The sequence below is a fragment of the Schistocerca serialis genome, chromosome 9 (genome assembly GCF_023864345.2).
Source record: "Schistocerca serialis cubense isolate TAMUIC-IGC-003099 chromosome 9, iqSchSeri2.2, whole genome shotgun sequence".
Lineage (NCBI taxonomy): Eukaryota > Metazoa > Arthropoda > Insecta > Orthoptera > Acrididae > Schistocerca > Schistocerca serialis.
In genome coordinates this window covers 356487713-356496889 of record NC_064646.1, presented here as the reverse complement: position 1 = coordinate 356496889, position 9177 = coordinate 356487713, and the positions used below count along the sequence as shown (strand labels likewise).

The 9177-nt window shown below is 43.3% G+C and overlaps 1 non-coding gene across 1 annotated transcript; it reads right to left on the bottom strand.

Moving 5' to 3' along the window:
- Positions 1–299: 299 nt before the first annotated feature.
- Trnas-cga (transfer RNA serine (anticodon CGA)) lies at positions 300–374 on the bottom strand. Its single transcript has one exon. It is a non-coding gene; the product is annotated as a tRNA-Ser (tRNA).
- Positions 375–9177: the final 8803 nt, after the last annotated feature.

Genomic DNA, 9177 nt, shown 5'->3' with positions numbered 1-9177 from the left:
GCCGACGTATGCCGCTAGTGGTCATGGAAAGCGCCGTAACGGCTGTACGGTACGTGAATGCCATCGTCTGACAGATAGTGCAACCGTAACGGCAGCCTATTGACGAGGCATTCATCTTCATGGACGACAATTCGCCTCCCTATCGTGAATGACTTCCTTCAGGAAACGACATCGCTCGACTAGAGTGACCAGCATTTTCTTCAGACATGAACCCCGTCGAACATGCCTGGGACAGAATGAGATTTCACTCCGCAGCGCTGTGTGCGTTGATATGAAACTTCCTGGCAGATTAAAACTGTTTGCCGAACCGAGACTCGAACTCGGGACCTTTGCCTTTCGCGGGCAAGTGCTCTACCAACTGAGCTACTCAAGCACGACTCTCGACCCATCCTCACAGCTTTAATTCCGCCAGTACCTCGTCTCCTACCTTCCAAACTTCACACAAGCGGTTCTGCGAACCTTGCAGAATTAATTTTCATGGAAGAGCTTTGTTATGGCTGGCTCTCACAAGGCTATCTGTAATTCTCACGGAATATCGTCTACTCCCGGAGCCATGGTTCTTTCATAACTCAGTCAGATTCTTCTCGCAGTATCATATCTCCCATCTCATCCTTATCTACGTCCACTTCCCTTTCTTTAACATTGTCTTCAAGTTTATCTCCCTTGTACAGACTCTCGATATACTTCTTGCACCTTTCAGCTTTCCCTTCTTTGCTTAGGACTGATTCCTCCTCTAAGCTCTTGATATTCATACAACTGCTCCTCTTTTCTACAAAGGCCCTCTTTCATTTTGCTGTAATCGGTATCTACCTTTCCCCTAATGAAATAGGCTTCTAAATCCTTACATCTACCCTCATGCCATTCCTGCTTAGCGTTTTTGACCTTCCTGTCTATCTCATATTTTAAACGTTTGTATTCGCCTTCGCCTGTTTCATTTGCTACATTTTTAAATTTTCACGTTTTATCCGTTAAATTCAGTATCTCTTGTGTTATCCAAGGATTCCTAACAGATCTTGTTTCTTTATCTATTTGATCCTCTCCTGCCTTCACTACTTTATTTCTTAAAGCTACCGATTCGTTTTCTATATTCCTTTCCCCTGTCCAAGTTAACTGTTCCCTACTGCTTCCTCTGAAACTGTCAGAATCCTGTGGTTCTTTCAACTTATCCAGGTGCAATCTTCTTCATTGTCTACATTTTCCAATTTCTTCAGTTTTAATCTAGAGTTCATAACCAATAAATTGTGGTCAGAGTCCATACCTGACACTGGAAATGTTTTACGATTTAAAACCTGGTTTCTAAATCCCTGTCATGCTATTATATAATCAGTCTGAAACCTTCTGACATCTCCAGATCTCTCTCACCTTTTTTTATGATTCTTAAACCAAGTGTTAACGATGATTAAATTATACCCTGTGCAAAACTCTACCATGCAGCTTCATCTTTCATTCCTTTCCTCCAGTTCATATTGATCTGATATTTTCCTTCTCTTCGTTTTCCTACTACCGAATACTAGACCCCAATCCCTATTAAATTTTCGTGTCCCCTACATTTACATCTCCATCAACATACATACTCCGCAATCCATCATACGGTGCGTCGTACCACAACTTGCATCTTCCCTCCCTGTTCCACTTCCAAACAGAACGAGGGAAAAATGCCTCTGTAGGAGCCCTAATCTCTCTTATCTTATCTTTGGGGTCTTTCCGCGAAATATAAGTTGGCGGCAGTAAAACTGTACTGCTATCAGCCTCAAATGCTGGTTCTCTAAATTTACTCAGTAGCGATTCACGAAAAGAACGCCTCCTTTCCTCCAGAGACTCCCACCCGAGTTCCTGAAGCATTTCCGTAACACTCGCGTGATGATCAAACCTACCAGTAACAAATCTAGCAGCCCGCCTCTGAATTGCTTCTATGTCCTCCCTCAATCCGACCTGATAGGGATCCCAGACGCTCGAGCAGTACTCAAGAATATGTCGTATTAGTGTTTTATAAGCCGTCTCCTTCACAGATGAACCGCATCTTCCCAAAATTCTACCAATGAACCGAAGACGACTATCCGCCTTCCCCACAACTGCCATTACATGCTAGTCCCACTTCATATCGCTCTGCAATGTTACGCCCAAATATTTAAGCGACGTGACTGTGTCAAGCGCTACACTACTAATGGAGTATTTAAACATTAAGAGATTATTTTTCCTATTCATCTGCATTAATTTACTTTTATCTATATTTAGAGTTATCTGCCATTCTTTACACCAATCACATATCCTGTCCAAGTCATCTTGTATCCTCCTACAGTCAATCAACGACGACATCTTCCCGTACACCACAGCATCATCAGCAAACAGCCGCACATTGCTATCCACCCTATCCAAAAGATCATTTAAGTAGATAGAAAATAACAGCGGGCCTACCACACTTCCCTGGGGCACTCCAGATGATACCCTCACCTCCGATGAACACTCACTATCGAGGACAACTTACTGGGTTCTATTACTTAAGAAGTCTTCGAGCCACTCACATATCTGGGAACCATTCCCATATGCTCGTACCTTAGTTAGGAGTCTGCAGTGGGGCACCGAGTCAAACGCTTTCCGGAAGTCAAGGAATATGGCATCCGTCTGATACCCTTCATCCATGGTTCGCAAGATATCATTTGAAAAAGGGGCGAGTTGCGTTTCGCAGGAGCGATGCTTTCTAAGGCCGTACTGATGCATGGACAGCAACTTCTCTGTCTCAAGGAAATTCATTATATTCGAACGGAGAATATGTTGGAGAATCCTGCAACAAACCGATGTTAAGGATATTGGTCTGTAATTTTGAGGATCCGTCCTTCTACCCTTCTTATATACAGGCGTCACCTGCGCTTTTTTCCAGTCGCTCGGGACTTTACGTTGGGCAAAAGATTCGCGATAAATGCAAGCTAAGTAAGGAGCCAATGCAGGAGAGTACTCTCTGTAAAACCGAATTGGAATCCCATCAGTACCTGGCGATTTATTTATTTCCAACCCATTCAGCTGCTTCACAACCCCAGGGATGTCTATCACTATGTCCTCCATACGGGAATCTGTACGAGACTCAAACGGTGGTATGTTTGTACGATCCTTCTGCGTGAAAGATGTCTTTTACCTCGTCATATATTTCTTCAATCTCTTTAGCATCTGCGGAGCTAGTTGGCAGATAAACTTGTACTATTGTGGGGGGTGTTGTCATCGTGCCCGTCTTGCTACATTAATGTGTTCACTATGTGTTCATAGTATCTGACCAACATTTCTATTTCCTTATTCATTATTACACTACTTTTGCGTTACTATACTCGAGTTTGTATTTTAAACCCTGTATTCACCTGACCAGAAGTCCTGATCCTCCTGTCTCCGAACTTCACTAATTCCCATTATATCTACCTACACCTGATCCATTTTCGTTTTTAATTTTTCTAACTTACCTACCCGATTAGGGGACTTAACATTCCACTCTCCCATCCGTAGACTGCCACTTTTATTTCTCGTAATGACGACAGCCTCCTGAGTAATTCACCCCCCCCCCCACTCCCTCCCCCCCCTCCCAGGTCCGAATGGGAGGGGACTATTTTACGGACGTTCAGTCAATCATCAAGACTGTTGCCCCTTCAACTACTGAAAAGGCCGCTGCCCCTCTTCAGGAGCCATAGGCTTGTCTGGCCTCTCAACAGATACCTCTCTATTGTGGTTGCATTTACGGTACGGCTATCTGTATCGTTGCAGCACTCAAGGCACCCCACCGACGGTAATGTCCATTGTTCATACATACGACAAACTATACACACGATATACTAAACAAACACACAGATTTTAGACGTAAATATTATCTTCACTTTATTGACATACTGGAACACGAAAACGGATAGTACATTTTACAACACATATACTCAAACCTAAAATAAATTCACAGTAATATCCAGTCAGGTAAATATAACATTATCGTTGCTTAATTAATTATAGAGCATTTTACTAAACGAATAGTCAAATAAACGTCAAGTCGTAATTTACAGTAAGCAAATTACAAAATATGTGTGGAAACGTTTATGGTTGCTATATGGCGCATAATTATTGTAAATTACACGGTAGCAGTGTACTATTGCTGCAATATGGACGACAAACCAAACTAGACGTAACAATGTGAAATTGTACTGTGTAATTCAAATGGCTCAAATTGCTCTGAGCACTATGGCATCAGTCCCATAGAACTTAGAACTACTTAAACCTAACTAACCTAAGGACATCACACACATCAATGCCCGAGGCAGGATTCGAACCAGCGACCGTAACAGTCGCGCGGCTCCTGACTAAAGCACGTATAACCGCTCGGCCACCGCAGCCGGCGCACTGTGTAATTATCCACGGAGACAAACACCACATATGTACGTAGTCTCGCCTATGTTGTACTGGCAGGTCACCTGCGAATGCCAACAAAGCCGAAACAGCTGTCGTAATAAATATTACACTTATTGCGGCTAGTGTAGACCTTTCATTTTCAGACTCGAACTCCCGTCTATTAAACAACTTCAAACGTGTAATTACTTTACGGATCAGTTAATGAGTTAAATGTTCAGTAATAGCAGCCTTTCCTCGCAGCTCCAATTCTGACGGTACCGTTCTCCTGTCTCCAAAGTTTCACATTAGCTCTCTTACATACGTTGCGGGACTGCAAGAAAGCATATCGGGGAGAAATGCCTTAGCCACAGCTTACTGCATTGTTTGCAGAATGAGTGTATCAGTATGCAACAGTCTGTGCATTGTTTTGGAATAGGATTAAAATTGTGTACTGGACAGGGTCCCTTACTCAGAACATTTCTTTTCACTGAAAAGATTCTTACCAGCTGAGCTACGCGGGCAGGGCTGACAGCTGTTCATCGCAGATTCAGTTTTGGCAGTACTTCTCTCCTATTCCAAAAACTTCACAGAAGGGGTCTTTTATACCACTTTTAATATGCTAAGACATTCTGCTGCATGGAGAAGGACTCACTTTGAAAACAGCCCATGCCTTGCAGCCAAGCCATTTCTTCTTAATATCCTTACTTCATGATGAACTGCTATGAAGTATAGGCAAAAATGAAGTTGTGTGTTGTGCCAGGAATTTTGCTTCCTTGGAAGCAAAATGACTGATAACGGACGAAGCAAGGAGGACAGAAGAAGCACACTATTATAGGCATAGAGGGGCTATCCTCGCTAAAAAAAATCTAGTAGTATTAACATAGACCTTAGGTTGATGAATAAACTTCTAAAAATTTACGTTTGGAGCAGAGCACCGTATGAAAGTTCATAACGGAATGTTTAAAAAGCGGAAAAGTAGAGAATTGATGCGTTCGGTGTATGGTGCTATATTAGGGTGTTGAAAATTAAGTAGCCAGAGACGATAAGAAATGAGGAAGTTAAATTGTTGATACTGTACTGCTGCCAGCCACAATTGATTTTAGATTACTTTATTCAAAAAGTACCGTTACCGATTTCGAATTTACATAGTTCGTCATCAGACGGCTTTCACGCTTTCATCAAAACAAATAATATGTTGGTTTACTGATGAATTGCTCTATGGTAAACAATAAATCGTTGGATGACGTCATATTTAGTAAAAACAGCCTTACATTAGTAAATAAAAAATATTTTTTCTAAATGTGACGTGCCCTCATGATTATTTACTGATCTGTTACAAGATGTACAGTCAAATGGCGGTGTGTTCCTTTAAAAAAATGGTACCAAAAATCGTTACATATATGTAACTGTGAATAATTCTTTATCCTCGGGCAACTTACCAGTAAATCGATGTGTCATTTGTTTTGACGAAAGCATGAAAGTCGTCTGCTGATGAATTGTGTAAATTCGAGACCGGTAACGGTACTTTTTGAATAAGACCGATTGCTGTGCACCATCAACAGTTTATATCATAATGAGATTTTCACTCTGCAGCGGAGTGTGCGCCGATATGAAACTTCCTCGCAGATTGAAACTGTGTGCCCGACCGAGACTCGATTTTGGGACCTTTGCCTTTCGCGAGCAAGTGCTCTACCAACTGAGCTACCGCAGCACGACTCACGCCCGGTACTCACTACGAAGGTTCGCAGGAGAGCTTCTGTAAAGTTTGGAAGGTAGGAGACGAGATACTTGCAGAAGTACAGCTGTGAGTACCGGGCGCGAGTCGTGCTTCGGTAGCTCAGATGGTAGAGCACTTGCCCGCGAAAGGCAAAGGTCCCGAGTTCGAGTCTCGGTCGGGCACACAGTTTTAATCTGCCAGGAAGTTTCAGTTTATATCATATGTCACCAACGGTCTCAATCATGTCTTTATTCGAACAAATTGTAGTGAGTAAGTTACCTACGAAATCGGGGAGGAAAGGAATATGTGGTTAACATTGACAACAGAAGAGACAGAATTTACAGGACGTGTGTTCAGACATCGGAAAATAGTTATCATGGTACTAGATGGAGCTGTGGAGTGTTAAATCTCTAGGGGAAGACGGAGATTGTAATGTATCCAAGTATTGAGGACGCTGAACGGAACACATTTGAATTAGACTGCTGTATATGTGCAGTACAAGTAAGTACATATTATTAAGCTCCAACAAGTAACACCATCAGTGCAGACGGCACCATTCGAGCACTATTTACTGGCGCCTAGCCCGACTACAGATGCGGTGACAGCCGCGCAGTTTGCAGTGAGCCCGGGCGCCCTGCCTCTCAGCAAAGTCTTTCCCGGCACTGTACAAAATTTACGGCTTTTTGAAGAAAGGCTGATAGAGCGGTCCTCGCGGTAATGGGCCCCCGGCGAAATTGATCGCCCGCTCATGAAGCTATCTCGTAAATTGAATTCGCTATAGGGGCCCGACATTAAATGCACCTTAGGCGAAAGGCAAATCGCCGCCTGCTCGGATACAGATAGCAGGCGCCCTCTGCTCTCGCAAATAGCTTCATCCGCTTGCGGCAGCTCTCGGTCACGGATTTGTCTCCCGTTTCAGATCGCGAGCTGGTTACTCCTTAGCCCGCTATCCCTACAGGCCGGTGCGTGGATTCTAGCTGGCGAAGACCTGCTCACAAGTTTAGAATATAATTACCGGGAGCTGAAGCAGGTCAGTTTTTCATTAAGGTCTCGACAAAAACCTCAGATAATCCGTCTGTTATCTCATGCCTCTCCCGCACTACACACTTCCACCGTCGCTAAATACTGGTTTATTCACTCCATAACAACAGAAAAAAATATTCTGATTATCTTCTCCTTTGACTCAAGAAGTAGTATAGTCCCCCTAGTACTATCAATTCCCGTTTGAAATTTTCCACTTCCTACAAATGTCTTCAGTTTATTCCACTGGGCAACAACAGGTAAGGTACAAAATATGTCAATTGTGTTATCTGCTAGGTCGTAGAGTCTGAATTCGGAAATGAAATAATTTTTTGGCTATCAGGATATGTTTTCCTGCGGCACACTGCCCTCTGTCTATCAGAATCATAGAAAACGTCACCATGTTGGTTACTCTCCTGTGACTTAGCGTAAAAATTACACCAATTTAACTCCTGAAGCCGGCCGCAGTGGCCGAGCGGTTCTAGGCGCTTCAGTTCGGAACCGCGTGACTACTACGGTCGTAGGTTCGAATCCTGCCTCGGGCATGGATATGTGTGACGTCCTTAGGTTAGTTAGGTTTAAGTAGTTTTAAGGTCTAGGGGACTGATGACCTCCGATGTTAAGTCCCATAGTGCTCAGAGCCATTTGAACCATTTTTAACTCCCGAAATCTAATACAAACCTGTAAAGCTAATTTCCAAAAATGCACCTCCAGGAACTGGTTTCACAGCACTGTCAACGAGCGAAATTTTAACACCCTTTATTTTTGTTGTCAACTGCATTCTCAGCATTGGGAGCACTGACAGTTGTCGCAAGTGATCGCTTGTTGTTGCGAGCCTTGTATCTGTGTAAATCGCTCAAAACCTTTATTGTATATATATGGGGATTTAACATTGAAGTCACAAAAATGGAAACTTAATCCTCTCCTAAGAAATGCTAAGAACAATATTTCTGATCTAAGAATGACAAGCAGGACCAAAATTGGACACTCCCCTCCCTCCCACTTAGGTTGCTCGTCATGTACTACACTAAAACAGGCTGGTTCAAAAATTATCATATGTTCTTAGCTGCTTCCATGATTTGGAGTGAATCAACGGTCCACAGAACGGAATGTTTTGTCTCACGATAGTAGATGGAATCACTTCGAAAAAAAGGAAAACTATGTAATATCCTAATTTACAATGTATTACAAGGTCTGTATGTCACAGTGAAGAACTGCCGATACCGGTGCCTCCTGAGAACGTGTCAGTGAGTAAAAACAAAAACAGTGACAACCACGCCACGGATAAATACGTGCCGACCCAACACTAGGATTGGTAGGATGCATCAAACAACGCACACATTTTGTGTGAAGAGCGTCTCAGCGATCTTGTTTGTGAGTGAAATTTGTTTAAGGAACAGGCTGAGTTTATTGCTTCGTTATTTTAAGGATCAAATCTTCTTCCGCGCGATACGGAAGTGAGTTCCTGTCGTGACCGCCTTGCTGTGTTTCCTGAATATTTCTGCAAGAATGGTGACATGGTTTTGTGTAATGATATCGAGTTCCCCATGTAAACTCTTGACCTCGACTTCAGTGTAAACGAATTCAGATTGTTTATATTGAAAGAGTGCTGCGTAAGGAGCTGATAGTACTTGTAGTTCTCCTGGGCATGCAGCTCGAATACACAAAGAAGTGCTGCATTCTGTAGGGGTGGGACGGCAGAGACAGGAAAAGTAAACCTTAGTTTGGGAAAAAATGGCCTGCAAGGACTAAACTATTGCATGGACAGAAGAATGTGGTGGACACTCCTCTTGTTCATCCCAAACTGCATATCTACTTACACTGCAAATTGCAATGAGACAGAGTAAATAAATAGACAGGTGGTCTAGTGTCAGGTGCTGTGAGGATGTTTTAAATCAACGTTCGGGCGGAGACCGAAAGAAAGTAGCTCGCCAGACTTGGCGAGGGCGTCGACAGTCACAAAAGCCTTTTGTGAAAGACATGGAGGGATGCGCGACGGCGGAAGTCCTCCGACCGGCCGGCAGCCTGACTCCCGTGGTGCCGCGGGTTATCTTGTGCGCCTAGAACACTGGACCAGCATGAATCGA